Raw genomic sequence first — 20682 nt, 5'->3', positions numbered from 1 at the left:
ATTATTAGTGCAAGCTATCAAACCATCCGATAATCTCTATAATTGGCTTAAAATATTACTACTATACTACTTTGCATAATTTAATTTTCACGGGTGTTACAAAACATCATGGCAACTTTTGGAGAGAAAAAATTCGTCGAAACATATCAACATGGGGTCTAGTTTTGAAGATCTCGTCAAGGCAGATTTAATGGTGAAAACGGATTTTTAATTTGGTTTTTTAATTAGGAGATAAAACATTTTTAAGCCAAAAATTAAAAAGATTTCTGCCGATGTCATTTGTTCATATGTGGCAAAATGAGTGGTGACAAATGCATGCGGGCGATGTGCAAACGCCCACATGTGTGGGCGTTAGTTTTTCGTAAAAACTGAAAAAACTAACGTCCACACGTGTGGCATCTTGCATATCGCCCATACGTATCTTTTACCACTCATTTTGCCACATGTGAACAGATGACATCAGCAGGAATATTTTTGGTTTTCTGACTTAAAAATATTTTATCTCCTAATTAAAAAATCAAATTAAAAATCTGTTTTCACCATTAAATCCGTTTCGACGAGATCTTCAAAACTAGATCCCGTGTTAATATGTTTCGATGAAATTTTTTTTGTCCAAATGTTGCCATGATGTTTACACTGTAGTTGCCATAGTGCTTAAACTAAAGTTACCATGTAACAATTTCAGTTTGTACAGCATGACAATTTTAGTATTTTTGATGATGGCAATTCCAATACTTTGAGCATGAAAATTATTTTTTGTATGAACCATGGTAATTTTAAGTGCATGTATCATGGCAAATTTAGTTTATAGTTCATGGCAAGTCTAGTTTCTTAATTTCCCATTTTATAAATGTCAAAATTTACTTTTAAATGTAGAAGAAAATAACTAAAACATATCATGGCGACTTCAGTGTAACTCCATGGCAATTCATGTGCAACAGATATGGCAACTTCTAACCCAAAAAAATTAATCGAAATATATTGATATGAGATCTAGTTTTGAAGATCTCGTCATAAGAGATTTAATGGTGACAATGAATTTTCAATCGGATTTTTCATTTAGGAGATAAAACATTTTAAAAACTGAAAATCCAAAAAGATTTTCACATGCATGCATGCGGTGACGTGGCGCAGTTTATGTGTTATAGAACGTGTGGGCCGGTTTTGCTCCCACCACACGTGTGGGCGTTAGCGTTGTCCTAAAAATTTATGAGATGAAGGAGAATACCTCAAGGAACGAAAATGACACTGAATTCACATACCAACAAAATCGATTTGCAAGGATTTGAGGAGGTTTAAGTTAAGAAGACAAAGGGAAAAAAAGGCAAGAGCTCGGGATGACCAATGAGAAAGAAGAGCGTGAGTGGTGAGTGGTGGGTGAGAGCCCCACGACCACTTAAAATATCTAGGGCAGAAACACCATGGGCTATAGAGTCTCTAGAAATGCCGGTAGGTTTGTCGTTTCCAACCTGCCACGTCAGCCAGCAACGCCAACGCGGCCTGACCGTGGGGTAGGGCAGAAACACGGCTGGTTTGACATTTCCATGTTCACCAGAAATCCAAAAAGTGTCAGAACAGAGATTTTATTTTATGGGGAATTTTATTTTATGCTAAAGTGTTCCCACAGGGTTAGGACAGAGATTTTGGCCCGGTGCAAACACTTGTATCTCTGTCTGTTCTAAGCGTTTCCTGCGCCAGCACACAAAAATGCAGCTGCAAGCTAGCATGTCAATCACTCAAATGTATACTCCCTCCGTTCCAAATTACTCATCACAGAAATGGATGTATCTAGAACTAAAATACATCTAGATACATCCATACCCGCGACAAGTAATTCGGAACGGAGGGAGTATATGTTAACTGTATATATGATTGAGGTTATACAATCATACTAACTAGACAAGTGGGAATATTAGGGTGGGTGTGGAAAACGGCAAATTATTTCTGCATGATTTCTGGGAAATGAGACCAAGACCAGAAACATATGTATATATCTACTTACTACTTGTACTTTCCAACCAAACCAAGCAGGCCTTATAATACTATAGCTAGCTAGTTAGTGTTCATGCGTACAGTGCTAGCTAGCTGAATTAGCGTTGCCATTAGTATTTCTGAGCAAGGCCCTTACAGCCTATATATAGCACTGCTAGCTGTATTAGTTACTATCAACAATTAATGTATCACGGTGAAAGAAATGAAATGAATGATGCAAATCCCTCTACTCATTACTGAATGTAACTATTTCAAACACAGCAGCCAGCCAGCCAAACCGATCGATATACATTCAGAGATTCAGTGCGAGCAATTTGATTTGGAAATAAAACAAGAAATCCCTCTACTGATTACTCTTAATTAAACTTGTTTATTTAGCATTCATTAAACAAAGACAACATCACTCTTTATTACTAACACGATACTCCCTCTGTCAAGTGTCTCAACCTTAGTGCAACTTTGTACTAAAGTTAGTATAAAGTTAATACACTTATTTTGGGACGAAGGGAGTACATAGAGTTGAGACGGTTGACATGTCTACCTCACCAACTTGCCACATTATTAATTCCTCTATTTAGCTGACGCATCTAAATACAGGTTTGAGGTCTCACAAGTCGTCAAGACAAGACAAACTCTACATTAATTACTGTTAGCTGGGAAATGAGAGCAACTTGCTGAACATTATTGGAATATTAGCAATCAAGCGAGACCAGAAGCATATACAGAGCAGAGCAGAGCAAACCAAGCAATGGCACTGGGAGTCATGAGTTTGCTATGCTCATTCCTGGCCGTCCTGTCGATCGCCATGAAGGCGACCGCTGGCGACGAGGCCGCGCTGCTTGCTTTCAAAGCGCACCTCAGCAATGGTGGCTTGCTGGCCTCTTGGAACAGCAGCGCCGGCTTCTGCAGCTGGAAAGGCGTGACGTGCAGCCACCGGAGGCCAGCACGGGTGGTGGCGCTGAGATTGAACGCCACCGGGCTCGCTGGGCCACTCTCCCCGGCCATCGGCAACCTCACGTTCCTGCGGACTCTCGACCTGGGCACCAACTCGCTCCACGGGGGCATTCCGGCGAGCCTCGGCCGCCTCCGCCGCCTGCAGGAGCTCTACTTGGGAGAAAACTCCTTCTCCGGCACATTACCAGTGAACCTGAGCTCCTGCACCAGCATGACCAATATGGGACTGTACAACACCAAGCTTAGCGGGCGCATCCCGGCTGAGCTCGGCGAGAAGCTCACATCCCTGGTAGCGATCTCGCTGAGAAACAACAGCTTCACAGGGCTCATCCCGGCGTCACTAGCCAATTTGTCCCGTCTACAAGTCCTGGACCTCTCCAATAACCAGCTCGTTGGCTCGATTCCACCAGGTCTTGGCAGCATCCAGAGCATGCGTTTTTTCAATCTCTTTGGAAACAACCTCTCCGGTATGCTTCCACCTTCTCTCTACAATTGGTCGTTGATGGGAGCATTTGAAGTAGGGTTTAATAAGTTGCATGGAAACATTCCGGATGATATTGGTAGCAAGTTCCCCAAGTTGTATTATCTTGGCTTGGGTCATAATCAATTCACAGGAACCATCCCTTCCTCAATATCAACATATCTTCCCTTGAGACAATTGGCCTCTCCCATAATGGATTTAGTGGGTACGTGCCTCCTGCATTGGGGAAGCTGGGAGCTCTCCAGACAGTATACTTTGCTGACAATAAGCTTGAAGCGGATGACAATGATGGGTGGCAATTCATCACTTCTTTGGCAAACTGCAGCAAACTGAAGACATTGGAACTCAGCAACAATCCTTTTGGAGGACAACTACCTGGTCCAATTGTGAACCTCTCAACGACCCTCCGGTTCTTGCAGGTAATGAACAATAGGATCTTTGGGAGTATCCCTGCAGACATTGGCAATCTGGTTGGTCTGGAAGTACTTGGGATAGCACATACTTTGATATCCGGAGTGATTCCAGAGACTGTCGGTAAGCTAGAGAACTTGGTCGCTCTAGGCTTGTACAACAATAGCTTGTCTGGGCTGATACCGTCATTGCTAGGAAACCTTTCACAGTTAAATAGGCTTTATGCATATTATGGCAACTTGGAGGGGCCAATTCCGGCAAGCCTGGGAGAGTTGAGAAACCTCTTTGTTCTTGATTTGTCAAAGAATTACCACCTTAACGGTTCAATACCCACAGAGATTTTTAAATTACCCGGCCTCTCTTGGTATTTGGACTTGTCAGACAATTCCCTTTCTGGTCCCCTTCCTAATGAAGTTGGTCGTTTCACAGATCTTAACCGACTGACTCTATCAGGAAACCAGTTGTTTGGCAACATACCTGATAGTATTCAGAACTGCTTAGTGTTGGAATGGCTATCATTAGACAACAATTTGTTTGAGGGAAGCATACCTCGGTCACTGAGAAATATAAAGGGGCTCAGAGTACTGAACCTGACCATGAATAAGCTCTCTGGTAATATTCCTGATGCTCTTGGCCATATTGGAAGCCTGGAAGAACTATACATACCACACAACAGCTTATCAGGGTCAATCCCATCAGTTCTACAGAATTTGACATCATTGTCTGTACTGGATATATCCTTCAATAATTTGCAAGGTGAGGTGCCAGATGAAGGTGTTTTCAGAAACATCACTTACTTAGCAGTTGCTGGGAATATTAATTTGTGTGGTGGTACACCTCAACTTCACTTGGCTCCATGCCCCACAAGCCCCTCAAGCAAGAACAGAAAAAGGATGCCAAAGTCTCTTGTAATTTCTCTAGCAACAGCCGGAGCAATCTTGCTGTCACTTTTAGTTCTTCTTCTTCTTTGGATATTTTGCAAGAAGCTCAAACCAAGCCAGAAGACATTAGCACACAATTCAATTGTTGATGACCATTACAAGAGAATCCCATATCATGCATTATTGACGGGAACTAATGAATTTTCAATAGCCAATTTGCTTGGGAGAGGAAGTTATGGTGCGGTTTATAAGTGTGTTTTGGAGACTGAAGATAGAACATTGGCTGTCAAGGTATTTAATCTTGGTCAATCTAGGTATTCCAAGAGTTTTGAGGTTGAATGTGAGGCCATGAGAAGGATACGACACCGTTGTCTGATTAAGATCATTACTTCTTGTTCGAGCATCAACCACCAAGGTCAAGAGTTCAAGGCATTGGTTTTTGAGTTCATGCCCAATGGTAACTTGGATGGTTGGCTTCATCCAAAATCTCAAGAACCCACCACAAACAACACGCTTAGCCTTGCCCAGAGGCTCGATATTGCTGCTGATATTGTGGACGCAATAGAATATCTGCACAACTACTGTCAACCATTGGTAATCCATTGCGATCTTAAGCCAAGCAACATTCTTCTTGCTGGAGACATGAGTGCACGAGTTGGAGACTTTGGCATATCAAGGATCCTTCAAGAAAATACAAGCGAGGGGATGCAAACTTCATATGGCTCAACTGGAATTAGAGGTTCCATAGGCTATGTTGCTCCAGGTTACCGAAACTATTCTAATTTATATTTTCCTTTTCACTCGAATATGGCATGCTAACCAGAAAGCTTTGCATAATTGTAGAGTATGGAGAAGGCTCTGCGGCCTCAACAGCTGGTGATATTTATAGCCTTGGCATATTGCTGCTTGAGATGTTTACCGGAAGGAGCCCAACAGAAGGCACATTCAGAGATTCATTGGATCTGCACAAGTTTGCTGAGGATGCTCTTCCAGATAGAACCTTGGAGATAGCTGACCCAACAATGTGGCTGCACAGCGGACAACATGATAACAGTACAAGTATTAGAATCCAGGAGTTATTGGTTTCAGTCTTCAAGCTTGGCATATTCTGCTCAAAGCAACAACCTCGAGACCGAGCACTAACGAGAGATGCAGCAGAAGAGATGCATGCAATCAGAGATGCGTACCTCAAACTTGTAGGGGGGCATGGAGCAGAAAAAGATGCCTCGACTCGAGAAATCCAGAATAGCCTTGAATAAACAAGCTAGTATAAGGTATAATCCTGCATGATAGAAAATGTATGTAACGTTTCAGTTAGTAATTGTTCTTAGAGCAATGTTGCTTTACAACTGTATCAAATAAATGGAGAGCCATGGTGTTTTGCAACAGTAGCACTAGAGCTTGTTCTGTAGAGGTCCAGAAAGGGAGCAGTGTAATTGTTTTTCTATTCTCAAAACTGTGCATATGCAGGCAACATTACTTCATGCTTCAGGCAAACCAGTGGACCTACAGTTCTAGAGGGTTTCAGAAGTTCCTCTTTTTTCTTCTTATTTTCTTTTCTAAGAAAAACAATCCGATTTTATTTGTTTATGTGGCTAAAACAAATTTCATCGGATCAGGTCAAGAACACTAAAATAAACAGATATATCTAATTTTTTTTTTGTGAACAAGCTTCCTTCCTTCATTAATCAGTACTCCCTCCGTAAAGAAATATACGAGTGTTTAGATCACTACTCTAGTGATCTGAACACTCTTATATTTCTTTACAGAGGGAGTAGTAAACATTAACAAGAAGGCTAAGAACCAAGCCAATTGAAGCACACGCCTTGGCCTATCAACAATAAAAAGAAAGGGAGGTTTGAAAACGCAGATGCAATTTGGTAGGGCTTGAGCCAGCATGGTTATATGCCTGCCTCGGACCCTCACACAAGTCAACAAAGAAGCTAATTAAATTGCATTGTATTGCGGAGATCTCATATTCATATCACCAAGGCAAGTGTGTCTGGAGTCTGGACTGGTTACTGTCACTGGATATCTTTGTCAAAGCCATCAACAAGACTCTCTCCTAGATATATACATAAAGATAGAATGCGGGAGTGCTTGGTTTCTGTGCTGAGGCTCAAAGACACTGCCTCCAAAGCAGGCATTGATAAGAGCTGCTGCGGCAGAGATGCGTGCCTCCTGTTTGCCGGTAAGCATATAGAAGAGCATGGTGTCTTGTTGACATTTGAGCTGGAGTGATATGAGACATATGACCCTACAACAAATACAAGCCGCTTCAGTTAGCGAGCATTTGTTTTCTTTGCAACCTATATCAGATATAAGCCCAGTGTTGTGCAATGGCAGTTTTCAGCAATTACATTGGGTTCTTAAAAATTCAAAAGATCCGATAAATCGCATCCTCAATCTCCAGTAATGCAGCAAGTTTTGTGCCCGGTGTTGTGCAATGGCAGTTTTCAGCAATTACATGGATGAATTTGCCAGTCCAAGCAAATTAGTGGTCAGTCAGACTGTATATTGATTTGTACACAAGGAAAATCATAAGGGATAGTGGGCGGTGGCAGCAGCAGAAAAAGAAAATTCCATGGTAAATGTTTCACATACCTAGTAACAAATTAGTGATGTGTACACCAAAAAAAAAAAGTGGAATCATAGACTAGAAACGAATCAGTATCATCCATTGATTCAGAGAACAAAAGCAACAGCAGCAGCAGCGGGAGTAGGAGGTAACATCCAGCAAACTAACCAGCGCAGGAAGTGAAACTAACAGGCAGCGCAGCACGACCTTACCTAGCTACCTACCTACCCAAGAGGATGAGGATGCCAACATTGTGTGGATCTGGAGAGCTGGCGGCGAAGAGGGACAGGGTCGCGGGCAGGAGGCCTACCTACCATGGTTTCCCAGACCATTGCCCATTGATTTTAGGGCCGGTTCCGGGAGGAGAGAGGAAAGCGCCATGGCCATTGGAGGCCGGCGACGGCGACGGGGAGGAGGAAGAAGACGTTTCGGGGAACATGCTAGATTACGTATTCGAGGCGGGGTTGAGAGCCGTGAAACGTATTCTATGTTGTAGTAACCCCACCTAGATTACATATTCTGTGGTTGAGATGGTTAGGTGGACAGTGGTATTCTCAACGCACCAGGGTTCAAATCCTGATGCTCGCATTATTCTTGGATTTATTTTAGAATTTTCGGCAATGCGCTTTTAGTGGGAGGAGACGTTCCCGTTGACGACGAGGTGCCTACGGTGACTTCGTAAATCTCAAGATGATGTGCCGGCTCAATCTTTTGGAGGTGCTCATAAGGGTAGGGTGTGCGTATGTACGTTTATAGGGGTGAGTGTTTGCGCGTATATATGAGCGCTTGTGTCTGTACTGATGCTAAAAAAAAGAATATGTATTAGCGGTCGGCTCACGGATCGCAGAGATGTGCGTTTTGTATGGCAGGTTACCTTGAGTTTAGAGCGCCCTTACTATATACTCCCTCCGTTCCAAAATATAGCGCGTCCTCGGTTTTCGTGCTTCAACTTTGACCATTAATTTAATCAACAAGACCGACTGCGGCGGGCGAAAAAATTATACCAATGAATTCGTATTCAAAAAAAGTTTTTAATTATATAATTTTTGATCCCGCCGCAGTCGGTCTCGTGGGTTAAATTTATGGTCAAAGTTGAACCTCGAAAAGCGTGGGCGCGCTATATTTTGGAACGGAGGGAATAGTACTAGATGATACTTCGTGCGTTGCTACGGAAATTTATAGCTTTTAGCATGGTATATCTTAAAAGTAACAATTCAAGTTGGTGCTTCTGTAAGGTAATACTTGTTAGCGTCCATTACAAATGATACTACTTTCCTAGCATACGTGCTACCTGGGCATGCTCCTCTACGGAAAATCCACTTGATATACACATACTGTATATGTCTACCTCGATGCAGATCTCTCTGTGACTGAGCTCCAGCATCTCCCCCATGAGACCGTGACTCACATGGCCATATCAACATTACAATACAAACCCATCAGCAGGTCTGGACGCAAGAAAAGAAAAGAAAGGACAAAGAGTTGATGAGTCTTCATATCCTTCAAATGTACGTATCAAATTACATAGCAGATTATGTTCACTATTACATTGGCACCGAAACATAACTAATTTCATAGAGTAGCAATTGACAATTGGATCAATTACTACTTATTATCAACTGCATTGTCATCTAAGCTCACTGAATTGCACAGAGCATCAGGTGGAACATAATAATTTTATTTCTGTTTTCATCAAAGGACGGCGAACCACATGAATAGCACTTGGAATGATAAAGCCTATAAGGCTTTATGCTACTTTGCTCATAGCGTCCCCTGTCATCCAGAGATAAGATTACTCAAATAGAACGTATACGTACCAATAAAACAAAAATTGCTAGGGACTTGAGTCTCCTTGGCATGATCCGATCAGCACGCATGGCTAGGTTGAGAGAAGGAGGGTGATTACCTTGACCAGGTCTGTAGGTACACACGTGGTTGGAAGATGCGCGGAGGGAGACGGTAGGCAGCACGGGAGTGACCTGAAGGAGCAAATAGGGAGCAAATAGGGATACCGGGAGTATGAGGCGGCAATTGTTCGTAGGACACAAACTGGTGGTTGAAACAGTTGGAAGGAATTAGAGATAAATACCAGAAGAATTTTATCACTCAGCATGATGTGTCCATCATCTTTGAAGGAGAAGTGGAAGGGGAACGGGAAGGCACTACACGATCTGGCGGCTGTGTTGGTAGCGTTATTGTTTTGGGAGGTGAGGAGCGAGGAAGGCGGAGTCACCCTGTGCGTTCGGTTTATTCGGTTTACATGGTTCAGTTTATATGGTTTTTCAGTTCGTACGGTATTAATACTTCGGTAAATATGGTATGAAATTAAAATACGATTCGGTTTTGATATATACCAAATTATTTCGGTATGGTTTCGATATATACCATAAAAACCAAAGTTGACGCGAATTTGAAAATGACGTAATAATAATTTGCAAATTTATGACTCAAAACACATACTATTTTACACGAATAGTATATGACTATATATATATATATATATATATATATATATATATATATAAGTATATATGCATGCATTAATTCATCTATTGATGGTTATGGACGTGCTTAGCATTTTAAAAAGAGAAAAATGACTATGTTACAAGAAAATTTTACATGCTTATTAGTGAATTGGACTCATGTACAAGAAAAACGACAACTTGTATGGTTGTTCATCTCAAGAAATATAAATTTATTTTTACTTCGGTTTATTTGGTTAACCGTTCGGTTTTTCGGTATATACCATAAAAACCAAAGTTTAAATTGGTATGAAAAGTTCATACCATACCGAAACCAGAAACCATACAAACCATAAAATCGGTTCGATTCGGTTTATTTTCGGTATGATTTTTCGGTTCGGTTTTGAAATGCACAGAGTGAAGGCGGAGGATGGTGGAGCGGACCAAGGGGATGGAGTACTGGAGGTCTGGAGGTTGAATGCAAATCTGGCCACACGTGGTCAATCAAACGGTTGAATGAATTTGAGATGACGTGGCTGATTGTAAGGGCAGGAAAATCATGTAGTGGGGAGCTTCTATTTAGATATAGTAGATATGGGATTTATTTCTTTATATTGCAAGCTGACAAATTTTTTATAGCTGGAAATTTGGTCTTTTTGGCTTGCTAGGTCCGGTCTTTTCGGTCTTTCATAATTGACGACTAAAATTGTTCTGGTTTTCCATTATTCGGTCTTTGGTCTTTTGTATAGGACAGTGTTTGGTCCCGACCAAATATACCCAGTTTCATGCTACAAGTCAGATTCATGTACTACAGTACAGGTGTATGCAAGCAGAATTCGGACCAAAGGTATATATAACAGGTGTGTGCAACCAAAATTCAAAGTTCAGACAGCCCTCCTCAGAAAACGTGCAAAGGGTCCAACCTACATGTGGGGTAGCATCGCCCCTGTGGAGCTAGCAAGCATTTGTTATGAAAATGGAACGCCCAAACTTAAGAACTAAATACATCGCAGAATCTGGATAGTTTTTGTTTTTTCAACATTTCCCGAAGATTGTGAGCATTTTTTTAAAAAGAAAGCCATGTTTGAGATCCGAATTTTTTTTGAACAACTCAAACAAATTTTGAAATTTCATTTTTTTGTAAGCGTGAACATTTTTTGATAGAAACAAATTTTGAAAATCCCGAACATTTTCTGAAAGGCGTGAACATTTTCTGAATTTTGAGAACAAAATTTGATAATGTCGACATTTTTAGAAATTTTGAACAATTTTGCAAAAGCGCGAACAATTTTTAAAACTACTAAGAATTTTCAAACGTGTGAACATTTTTCAAGCTTCTAAGACAAATTGAAAACCACAACATTTTCGAAATTCCCAACATTTTTTGAACTTATGAACAAAATTCATCGAAAAATTAATGCAATGTAGGGATATAACCATGTAACCCCCATTGCTGACCGCCTGTCGCTAGCCAAACGAGCTAATAAGCAGTGTCTATGTAGCAAACGCGGACAACAAGAACTATCCCTAGTGACTGGTTTACTGTAGCAAATCGATCTTTTTCTCACTATCTCTTTTTCCTTTCTTTTTCATTTTTCTTGAAGTACACCAAAAATTTGAACAAGTTTTTTTGATTTTTTTAAACACTGAAGTTTTTCTATTTCCCAGAACATTTTTTATATTTGTGTAGAATTTTTTGAAAATAGCAATATTTTTACAATTCCAAACAAATTTTGAAAGCACAAAAATTATTTGAAACTCCCCAAACATTTTTTGAATTTGTGAACAAATTCTGAACAGGGATTTTTTTTGTTGAATTTGTATTTGAAAACAAGGACACTTTTTTGAATCGATGAACTGTTTTCAAATCCGCGAGCGCTTGGGCCGGTCTAACAGGCGCCTGACAGGAGCGATGTTGTCGCCTAGTTAGGCAAAGGCTTGGGCGTTTTTTTTTTCAGTTTTCTTCCCCTTTTTGGGTAATTCATTTATCTCCTTTTTAAACCTTTTTCTTGAAATCTGTTCAAAATTTGGAATATTGTTTGTAGATACCAAAATAACAGTTGTGAGTAACTTTTTAAAATTATAATTTTCAATTTGTTTTCCCTTCAAATATTTATTAAATTCTTTAGAAATATTTACTCTTTTAATTTCATCCCTTTGTATTTATTAGTTATGCTACAAACTTAAAATAACATTTTTAAGTACATGTTAATTTTTTTATTTTACATACTTTTTTCTCAAACCTGACATGGATGCTTATCATGGGCATATGCCCCTTGCTCGTAAAAGTTGGGCCATTTCAAGAATGTTAAGAGAACACCATGTTAAACATAGGGTGTCCAGGTAGGACAGAAGGATTTGTTTGAGACCACGTTGTTTCTCGATATCCGTCAAATGACCTCTTTTTTTCATTGACTTTTATGACCAATAAAATGCACCATACCAAGTTGTTTTCCTTTTTGGCAAGTTATGCATTATCTGGGGTTTTCTCAGTCAAAATAGGCAGATAAATTGTCGGACGTGTCACAACTTGCATACTGTGTCGAAAATCATTCAAATCTAGCATGGATACCTATCATGGGCATTCTCACCTGCTTGCAAAAGTTGGGGTCATTTCAATAATGTCCAAAACTAGATCCCATTCAACGAAGGGTATTTGGGTAGGTCAAAAGGCTCTCTTTAAGAGCACATTGTTTCTCGACATCCGTCGAATGTCCCCAATTTTTGTCATTGGATTTTTGATAAATTCAAGGCACCATGTCAAGTTGTTTTTCTTTTTAATAAATTGTGCATTTTTTGGAGTTTTCTTGGTCAAAAAAGGCCGATAATGGAGAGTGTTCGAGTAGGGACAAAACGTCAGTGACCCCCCTTTTCATTGACTTTTATGACCAATTCAAGCCACCATACCGAGTTTTTTTCGGTTTTTCATAAGTTTTGTATTTTCTGAAGTTTTCTCAGTAAAAGAAGCTGATAAATGTCCGGATGTGTTGCAACTTGCATCAATGTCAAAAGTCATTCAAACCAGGCATGGATGCTCATCATAGGCATGCCCACCTGTTTATAAAATTTGGGTTCATGTCAAGGATATTTAACGGAGGGCATTCAGGTAGAAGGGTCCGTTTGAAAGCACATTGATGCCTACCATGGGCATGCCAATCTATCTGCAAAAGTTAGGGTCATTTTAAGGATGTCCAAAAATGACACATGTTCAACAGAGCGCGTTCGGGTAGAGGTCGGAAGGGTCCATCTAAGAGCACATTGTTTTTTCACATCTTTGAAATGAACCTAGTATTTTTTCACGGCCTTACATCACCAATTCAAGGCACCATATCAATTTGTTTATGTTCTTGGTTAAAAAGGTCAATAAATTGCCAGACGTGTCGCAACTTGCATACGATGTCAAAAGTCGTTCAAACCAGACATGAATGCCTACTATGGGCATGCCCACGTGCTTGTAAAAATTGGGGTCATTTCAAGGATATCCAAAAATAAATCATGTTCAACGAAAAGTGTTCGGGTAGGCCAGAGGGGTCTATTTGAAAGCGCGTTGTTTTCACACCAGCATATAGTTTCTCCTAATTTGAATGCTTCTATTATTTGCAATATTCGTCATTGTCAGTGAATATGAACATCTTCTTATTTCTTAACCATATATTTTCCCAAGATTGTTAACAAATTCCCATTTTCAAAATTTGTTTAGGAATCCAGAAAATGTTTGGGGAGTTTCCAATAATGTTTGCGTTTTCATAATTTGTTCAGAATTTAGAAGTTCCTGTTTTAAAAAGTTTTCTACACAGATGCAAAAAATGTTCATGGACATTTAAAAAAATTTGTTTCAATTTTGTGTTCTATTTTTCAGATTCTTTTTTATATTTCAAACTTGTTAGTGTTTATCAAAAAATGTTCAAAAAATCAGTCACCGACTAGGTTTATAATAGGCTAGTCTAGCTAATATAAATACCTAGGTAAGCCTGCGTTGTAACACCAGGTTGAGAAAGCAATAAAAATACAAAACCAGCCTTTTGGCCATAACTAGCGTGCCTTGCGTTTCTCTCAAGCTATCCAAATCGATCAAGCCGGTGACTTGATCTCGCAAAGGCTAGCTAGACGCAAAAGCATCCACCAGGCTGCTTGCTAGCTTAGAGGATCTCCAGCCGTTGCCCTCTCAGGCGGCGGTTTTACGCGCCCCCTGGGATGAGCCGGCGCTTAAATTGGCGCGGAGCGAGCGGGTTCCCAGCCGCTCGCCCCGGACGTATTTTTTTATTTTAAAAAAGCTAAATTCGGCGAAGTTCGGCAAAGTTCGGCTAAAATTCGACAAACTTGATGTTCGGCGTTTTACATAAATTATTTAAAAAAAACTAATCTATGGGGCGAAGAACTCGATCAGCACGGCGAAGTCGCCGACGGCGCCGCTGTCCTCGTCGTCGTCGGCGGCCTTCTCCTTCTTGATGGCATGGCCGCCCCTGCTGGACCCCTGCCCGGCGTCTCCATGGCGGACATGCAATGGCGGCGCGTCGTCATCGTCGTCGTCGCTGTAGTCGAGGACGAGGATGCCTCCCTCGTCTCGGCCACGACGACGAGCTTCGAACCGCGCGAGGGCGGCGCACTGGCGCTTCCTTTCCGTCTGCACCCAATCGTCGCGCGCCCATTTGAGGGCCGCTTCGTCGTGGAGCGCCTCCTCCTTGACGTTGCTGGCGAGCCCATGCTCCGTCTTCACGACGGGGAGCCCTGGCTCCGTCTTCGGCTTGACGAGTCGGGGAGGAGCCGAGGACAAGGCGCGGGACGAGGACGACGAACCGGAGACAAACCTCCTTGGCATCCATTGCCCGGCGCTGCGACAGGGCACCGAAGCGACGGCCGGTCCTCGAGGGTATGTGAGCGGTGGGTTGTTGCCGCCCTCGAGGTGCGCGAGAACCTCGCGGAGCGTCCAGCCGGGGACGGACCACCACAGGCGTCGCCCCTCGTTGTTCCACCGGCCGCCCGCCACCACCGGTGCCCCATTGGTGGAGGCGAGGCGTTGCTCCTGACGGCGCTGGAAGTACGCCGCCCACGCCTCGTGGTTGTCGGCGGCGTACTGCGGGGAGGCGCATTGCTCCTCGGTCAGCGACGACCGAACGCGGTCGACCTCGCCGGCGAAGTAATCGGGGGGCGCGACGACGTCCGGCAGGGGGGGTGGGGACGCCTCCGGCGCTGAGCCTCCATCATGTCGGCCCAGCGCGCATGTCTGGAGGCGCCGGAATGTTGGCCTCGAAAAGCAGGTACGCCTCCCATGTTTGCAACGAGCGGTGGTCGAAGCCGTTGGCCGCCGCTCCGTCGCCGGGAAACCGCTCGCACATTGTCGTGGATGGGGCTAGGAGAGAGGAGAGGTTCGTCGGTGGCGGAGAGAAAGACAAAGAGGTTCGTCAACAGCGAAGAAAGACAGAGAGCACGACATCTGTGGCCAACGATGGGGGACGCTTTTTATAGCCGCCGGGGAGACGTGTGTACGCGGGGCGGGGGGCGGCGCCGCGCCGTCCGTGAAGAGCCGTCCCGTGAGGAATCAATGGAAGGCTGACCGGCGGCAGCCTTGGCATTGATTCCCTGCGGAAACCGAGGCGTTCGCAGGACGACGAGGCGAGTGTCGCTAGCTCGGCGGACCCGCGGCTCTTTCGCGCCAAAACCATTTCGCCCGGTGCCCCCGAGCGCCCCAGCGTGCCGGGTTCGGCCTGGGTCCACCGGTGCCGAATTCGACCCGAGTCGGCGAAAATTGGGCTTCTGGGGCGCGGCTGGGCCGATATTTGTGTGCCGGCGCGAAAACAATCGTCCGAGGAGGGCGTGTTGGGAGTTCGGCTGGAGATGATCTTAGGCTAGTACGTGCGAATTGCGTCTACCTATGGTTTGAAAAATAGTTACGTACTGTTAGAAAAATATCCGTCTGTCTCGAAACAAATGACTCAACTTTACACTACAACTCCATTAAAATCGGGACCTTTATCAACAGTGGGCTACCGCGGCATACTTTGAACGAGGAGGTCGTGGGTTCAAATCACATCCTTGCGATGATTGGATGCGTGCGAGATGCGGCGGATCCTTACTTTTTCCTAGCGCTAGCGATTAGACATTTGGGCCAAGCCATCTGATCATGCCCCAAAATCTGTAGTTGGTCTGCAAGCATCTATGACTTTGTGGGATTATGAAGGCGAGCGCTCTCATTCGAAAAATAAGGCTTAGGGTTATCTTTTCCTAAACCTAGTCATAATGAAGAGTTAGACTAGTAACATCTTAGACTAGTAACATCGTATTTTATTAGACTATGTTACTACCTCCACGGTGGATAGTAACATATGTGTGGTATCATGTCATGGTTCATTTATTAGCCTATAAACTCATATTGTCTTGGTATGTGTGATGTTACAGTAATTAGCTAAATTACTATAATCACTTCTCTCATCAATAAATATGTGTCACATAAACAAAATTATCTTGAAAAGTGTGATGTTACTAGTGATGTTATTTTCACTGTGGCCAGCCTAATCAAATGCTTTAGACTACCCATAATGAGAGTAACATAGGTAATAACATCACACATATCTAAATAAAATAGATGATGTGGTAAATAATAAATGAAGAAAGAGAGTCATGTAGTAACATAGCTAGTTACTACTAGTATGAGTAACATCACATATCAAGGCAAGATAAGTCTATAGCATAATAAATAAAGTGTTGCATGTTATCACACATATATTACTCCCCACTATAGAGATAGTAACATAGAATAGTAACATGGGCATGTTACTAGTCTATGTTACTATCCATTGTGGCTAGTCTTATGGAACATCTTAATTAATAAACATACTTGGAAAGGTTTTCTCAAGATTTCCTAACTAGTGGAGGTTCCAGGGTAATGAAAGCTACTCCATTTTCCAATAGTTGCTGCTGGTGCAGGCTGGAATTCCCTAATGGCTGCAGTTACATTATAACCTTTTGTTGTGCTTATATATGTGCCCCATGATAATATAGCCTGGAATACTGCAGTGCTTCTTACTGCCTGTGTGGTCTTGTAAAATTTTATACCTTCATGAACCACTGATGCTGTCAGGTTTGTTCTATGTTGTTGATGATAAGGAACAATCCGTGAATTTATCAGGTTTTGTTCCGAGGGGGTTGAAAATATTAGATTGCTAATAAGAAATAATCTATGAATTTCTCAGAGAGGGTTGAACATATCAATTTACGGTTTGAAGTGAAGACGATCTGCTGAAAATTTGTGACGATCAAGATCATGGGCATCCAAAGGGAACGTTGCTTGCTTTTTTAAAATAGGTATTATTCATATTTTTTATATTCTCTTTTCAAAATTTATAATTTTAATTCTATTGATGACGAATAATTAGTAGAGGTCTTGCTTTTAAACCAAAATATACCGAGAACTTGAGTCAAGAAATAGCCAACTTGAGTCAAGGGAGAAATGCTCTCTCAAGTAAAGGTCATGATTTGTTTTTGCCCCTCCCCTAGACTAGAACAGAGAGCAAAATCATCTTTTCCCTCCCCTAGGCCCTGCCAACGCTGACAATCACCCTTCTCCCCTTAGCATTACAGAAGGAAGAAACACATTCCCAGATCACATTTCTGCACGATGGACGCCGGCGGCGAGACTATAGCCCTCCTCCATCGCCTGGGCCTGCCTCTCCACCATGCTGGAATTTTGTCTATTTTAGGCCTAGCCCAATAGTAGTTTCAAAAATTCCTAATAAATTCTAAAGGCTCACTTAGCCCATTTGTGCAAGGCAAGGGATACTACTAAAGTTTAGTCCCACATTGCTAGTTGAGTGGGAGTTGGACCTCCTTATAAGGGAGGTTCTTTCCCCACTTGTATGAGCATGAGAACAAGAGGGACATCCACGCGCGCTCCTCCTCCACCGCACGCCTCGCCGCGGGTTGCGGGAATGAGACGAGCCGATGTTTAAATTTTTGCCACGCACTACGGGTATACGAAAGGTCACACAGAAGTTGAAAAGATTTTTGCGAAAGTGGAGTTCGAATGCGAACGTTGCAGCTCGTCGGCTGCTGCCCTCTCGCCTCCTTCTCTTGCGCCTATAAAAGGGAGGTCGCTCCTCCCAGAGAAGACGCACCGGAACCTCTGCCTCCTCTCTCCACAAGTTCCTGAGCACTGTGCTGCTGCTACGATCTTCCCCATCCCGGCTTGCGGCGTGCACCGCAGGTCGGGACAGTAGGCCTCCGAAACCGCACCTCTTTGAGTCCTGTACGGGAGAAGGGTGATAAGATTTTTGGGGAGCGCTCAGCACGACTACTGGCTGCTTCATCACGGACGATCCGGTCGCCGACGACGACTTCTTCCCCGACGTCCACGACCTCCTCGACGACATGGCAGGCGAGGACACCGGCCCCAAGTCCAGCACTTCTGCTGCTGCTGTCCCGTACGTGTTCTTCTCCTTTCTATTAGAGGTCATGCTACAGTTCCTTGTTCTAGTATTTGCCCTACATATGTTAGACTCTATTTCATATATATGCAACTTGCTATACTGTCTGCTCTACATATGTTTAGTTATAGTTCATATATGAAGATGTTGTTTACCTTCTCTTTGTCAAATGGCATAGCTTGTTTTATCACTACTATACTGGTCATGCTTTATCTAGTATTTCTGTTAATAAAATCATTCGGTAAATTGCTCATATTTCCAACAATCCAAAAATCTTATTATAGGCAATTTACCCCGAGTGGTTTTCCTGCTTCCATGAGACCTCCTATGTTCGAGGGTATCCACTATAAGAGGTGGCGCGTGAGAGCAGTCTTATGGTTTCAAACCATGAGTTGCTATGACGCCACTCTTGGCAAACCTGAAGGAGAGCTTGATGCTCAACAGGCACAAGCCTTTCAGAAAATGGATACTCTGTTTAAGGCTGCTCTCTTGAGTGTTCTTGGTGAGAACATAGTTGATGCTTATGCGTCAATTCATAATGGAAAAGATATGTGGGATGCACTCGAGGCCAAGTTTGGGGTCTCGGATGCGGTCACTGAGTTGTACATCATGGAGCAATTCTATTATTACAGGATGACTGAAGAGCGCTCCGTGGTTGAGCAAGCTCATGAGATACAGTCATTTGCTAGAGAACTTGAGCATTTCGGTTGTATGCTACCGGACAAGTTTGTTGCTGGAGGTATCATCACTAAGCTTCCTCCTTCATGGAGGAACTTTGCTACCTTGCTGAAGCATAAGAGGCAGGAGTTTTCCGTCCCGGATCTCATTGGCACTCTTGATGTGGAAGAAAAGGCGAGAGCAAAGGACACGCGTGCTCGAGGTATTGAGGGAGGATCTAGTGCCAATGTGGTACAGAAGCAGAACTTCCAGCCTCACAAGTTCAAGAACAAGGGAAAGTTTGATGGTAAAGCAAAGTTTGATGGGAAGAACAAGGCTATCCAGCACAAGAACTTGAAGAAGAAGAATGACAAGAAGAAAGGTGTCTGTCATGTGTGTGGGGATCCTGATCATTGGGCTCCTAGTTGCCCTAATCGCTATGACAAGCGTCATCCTGGGAAAGGTGGCAAGACCGCTAATGTTGTCATTGGAGACATTGATATGAAGAATGCTGGGTGTGGTATATTTCCCATTATTCTTTCAGTATGTCATTCTCCTGATTGGTTGATTGACATGAGTGCTAATGTGCATGTATGCGGTGATATTTCCATGTTTTCGTCTTATCAGACCGCAGGGACTTCAACCGTGCTGATGGGCAACGGTTCAAGTGCTTCTATTCGTGGTGTTGGCACGGTCGATCTGAAGTTTACTTCGGGGAAGATCGTGCGGCTGAAGAACGTGCATTATGTCCCCTCCGTCAGTAAAAATCTTGTTAGCGGATCCCTTCTGTGTAGAGATGGCTACAAACTTGTCTTTGAGTCGAATAAATTTGTAATATCCAAGTATGAAACCTTTGTTGGTAAAGGCTATGAGTCAGGAGGCTTGTTTCATTTATCCTTATCAGACGTTTGCAATAAAGTTGTTAATCATGTTTGCAACAATAGTGAATCAAAAGTGTGGCATTCACGTCTTTGTCATGTTAACTTTGGTTGCATATCGCGACTAGCAAAGTTGAACTTAATCCCTAGTTTCACCACTGTCAAGGGATCTAAGTGTTAAGTGTGTGTGCAAGCTAAGCAACCTCGTAAGTCTCACACGACTGCGGAAACGAGAAATCTTGCACCACTAGAGCTCATACATTCAGATCTTTGTGAAATGAATGGCGTTTTGACAAAAGGTGGAAAGAAATATTTCATGACGTTAATTGGCGACTCCACTAGATACTGCCGTGTGTATCTTCTGAAATCTAATGTAGCGACCAGACCTCAAACGGTCCAATCTCTGTGCTCAGGTGTCACCCCTGGATCAGTAATGCTGACATTACACAGTACTCGAAGGATTTATAAGAGAGTAGCAATCACACACTTATTACATCGAGTGTCTCAAAAGAGAACTTATTACAATAAATATGGCTTAAGGCCATCTAATAACGATAACAACGGAAGGCTTGGAAGATAAGTGAGTCCATCAACTCCAACGGCATCACTGAGTATAGAACCACGACCTAAAAGCACCTTAATCATCGTTTGAAAAGTCTGCAACATTAACGTTGCAGCCCGAAACGGGTCAGCACATGGAATATGCTGGCAAAGTAACACATAGAGAGTAATGGAATGAAAGAGGCTATTCTATATGCATATTTGGCTGGTGGAAAGCTCTATGGTTACAGTTTTGCGTAAAGCCAATTTTTCCCTACTGCAAAGGAATAAATTTTATTTAACTATCAGGGTAGTTGTTAAACATTGAGAATGGTTGACAGCATTCTCAATCCCAATTAAGCATCATCATTAAACAAAACCCAACAAAATTAATTTTAGAGTAACATGATGACATTCACATGATAATC

The 20682-nt window shown here is 42.7% G+C and overlaps 1 pseudogene; it reads left to right on the top strand.

The window, feature by feature from the left end:
- Window positions 1-2740: 2740 nt before the first annotated feature.
- On the top strand, window positions 2741-5998 carry LOC119314460 (annotated as a pseudogene).
- Window positions 5999-20682: the final 14684 nt, after the last annotated feature.

This window comes from Triticum dicoccoides, chromosome 6A (assembly GCF_002162155.2).
Source record: "Triticum dicoccoides isolate Atlit2015 ecotype Zavitan chromosome 6A, WEW_v2.0, whole genome shotgun sequence".
NCBI lineage: Eukaryota > Viridiplantae > Streptophyta > Magnoliopsida > Poales > Poaceae > Triticum > Triticum dicoccoides.
Note: the sequence above shows the minus strand (reverse complement) of the source record. Positions and strands in the feature narration are given on the sequence as shown.